This window comes from Salmo salar, chromosome 06, assembly GCF_965601325.2.
Source record: "Salmo salar chromosome 06, fSalSal1, whole genome shotgun sequence".
NCBI lineage: Eukaryota > Metazoa > Chordata > Actinopteri > Salmoniformes > Salmonidae > Salmo > Salmo salar.
The window spans coordinates 92,243,847-92,246,651 of NC_138296.1; the positions used below are offsets into that span (position 1 = coordinate 92,243,847).

Below are 2,805 nucleotides of genomic sequence, written 5' to 3' on the forward strand. Positions count from 1 at the left end.
CGCTTCTGCTGAGGTGCTATTGCTGAGGCGCCGGGGCCGGACGCTATTGCTGAGGCGCCGGGGCCGGACGCTTCTGCTGAGGCGCCGGGGCCGGACGCTTCTGCTGAGGCGCTTCTCCTGAGGCGCCGGACGCTTCTCCTGAGGCTTCTGCTGAGGCGCCGGACGCTTCTGCTGAGGCGCCGGACGCTTCTGCTGAGGCGCCGGAAGCTTCTGCTGAGGCGCCGGACGCTTCTGCTGAGGCGCCGGGGCCGGACTTCACACTTGACGGGGCATTGTGGCCAGTAGATTCTGCTGACGTGGCATTGTGGCCAGTAGCTTCTGCTGACGTGGCATTGTGGCCAGTAGCTTCTGCTGACGTGGCATTGTGGCCAGTAGCTTCTGCTGACGTGGCATTGTGGCCAGTAGCTTCTGCTGACGTGGCATTGTGGCCAGTAGCTTCTGCTGACGTGGCATTGTGGCCAGTAGCTTCTGCTGACGTGGCATTGTGGCCAGTAGCTTTAGCATTTGGACTAGGCACCACACTTGCTTTGGCATAGGATCCAGTTGGTTCAGGTCCAGTGTAGGCATGATGCCCATTAGAATTACCTAGAAAACAAAATAAACATTGTGGTAAAATGCCAGCCTTAAGCTATCGGAACTAGACTGATTTGAACTGAAGTAGTGTAAACCAAAACACACCTTTAAGTGTAAAACAAGTTATCCCTCCAATTAGCAGACAGCAAATCCAAGAAACACTACAAAACATTCAGACAGTTAAACACAAGTAACCAGTGAAAACTTTAAGACAAGGTAAACCAACCAGATGACTACATTGAAAAACTAACCTCAACGAGAGTCCAAAAGTCACAGCCATTTTAGTGATCAAAACCACAACGGTATTAAGAACAAATGCTAGAGAGACACCTTGACAGAATATCCCTGTTGCTATGTCAAACAGCTGTTTTGGTTGCACCTCATAAAGGAATCCCAGACCCTTCTATCCTGGATGGCTAATTATGTTCAGCTGTTAGCCAATGAACTTCATTTCAATTGGTTCAATTTCCCAATTGGATTAGGTGCTCTGGATTTCATTCAGCTGGTGTACACTGGTGTGCTGGAGGGTGGAGTTTGCACATTGATATTTTTTTTTCATCTTTATTTAACCAAGTAGGCTAGGTGAGAACAAGTTCTCATTTACAACTGTGACCTGGCAAAGATAAAACAAAGCAGTGAGACACAAACAACAGAGTTACACATGGAATAAACAAACATGCAGTCAATAATACAATAGAGTAAAAGTCTATATACAGTGAGTGCAAATGAGGTAAGATAAATGAGGTAGACAATAAATAGGCCATAGTGGCGAAATAATTACAATTTAGCAATTAAACACTGGAGTGATAGATGTGCAAAAGATGAATGTGCAAGTAGAGATAGGTACTGGGGTGCAAAGGAGCAAAAAAATGAATAATACATTATTTTATGGGGATGAGGTAGTTGGATGGGCTATTTACAGATGGGCTATGTACAGGTGCAGTGATCTGTGAGCTGCTCAGACAGCTGGTGCTTAAAGTTATTGAGGGAGAAATGGGTCTCCAGCTTCAGTGATTTTTGCAATTCGTTCCAGTCATTGGCAGCAGAGAACTGGAAGGAAAGGCGGCCAAACGAAGAATTGGCTTTGGGGGTGACCAGTGAAATATACCTGCTGGAGCGCGTGCTACGGGTGGGTGCTGCTATGGTGACCAGTGAGCTGAGATAAGGCGGGGCTTTACCTAGCAAAGACTTATAGATGACCTGGAGCCAGTGGGTTTGGCGATGAATATGTAGCGAAGGCCAGCCAACGAGAGCATACAGGTCGCAGTGGTGGGAAGTATATGGGGCTTTGGTGACAAAACTGACTGCACTGTGATAGACTGCATCCAATTTGCTTAGTAGAGTGTTGGAGGCTATTTTGTAAATGACATCGCCGAAGTCAAGGATCGGCAGAAAAGTCATTTTTACGAGGGTATGTTCGGCAGCATGAGTGAAGGATGCTTTGTTGCAAAATAGGAAGCCGATTCTAGATTTAATTTTAGATTGGAGATGCTTCATGTGAGTCTGGAAGGAGAGTTTACAGTCTAACCAGATGCCTAGGTATTTGTAGTTGTCGACATATTCTAAGTCGGAACCGTCCAGAGTAGTGATACTGGACGGGCGGGCAGGTGGGGGCAGCGATCGGTTGAAGAGCATGCATTTAGTTTTACTTGCATTTAAGAGCAGTTGGAGGCCACAGAAGGAGAGTTGTATGGCATTGAAGCTCGTCTGGAGGTTAGTTAACCTCTTGGGGCTAGGTGGGACGCTAGCGTGCCACCCGTGGTGCACTCCATCAACAGCAGGTGCATTTCAAGAGCGGCAAATTTGAATCCAAATAAATGTCAAAATTCAAATTTTTCAAAAATACAACTATTTTACACCATTTGAAAGATAAACATCTCCTTAATCTAACCACGTTTTACGATTTCAAAAAGATTTTACGGCGAAAGCATAAATTTAGAGTATGTTAGGACAGTACATTTACAAGAGTTGTGTGTAATGTTTTGTCAAGTCAAAGACAGGGTCACCAAAACCATAAAACCAGCTAAAATGATGCACTAACCTTTTACAATCTCCATCAGATGACACTCCTAGGACATTATGTTAGACAATGCATGCATTTTTAGTTCTATCAAGTTCATATTTATATCCAAAAACAGCGTTTTACTATGGCATTGATGTTGAGGAAATCGTTTCCCTCCAATAACCGGCAGTCAAGTCAGCGTCACAAATTAAATAATTAAAATTAGAAAA

The 2,805-nt window shown here is 45.0% G+C and overlaps 1 long non-coding RNA gene across 1 annotated transcript; it reads right to left on the minus strand.

Annotated features, from left to right (window-relative positions):
• Positions 1-255: 255 nt before the first annotated feature.
• On the minus strand, positions 256-948 carry LOC123743562 (uncharacterized). Its single transcript, XR_006770419.2, has 3 exons — positions 825-948; positions 679-734; positions 256-585 (listed from the first exon to the last, which is right to left on the minus strand). It is a non-coding gene; the product is annotated as an uncharacterized LOC123743562 (long non-coding RNA).
• Between the last annotated feature and the right edge of the window lie 1,857 nt (positions 949-2,805).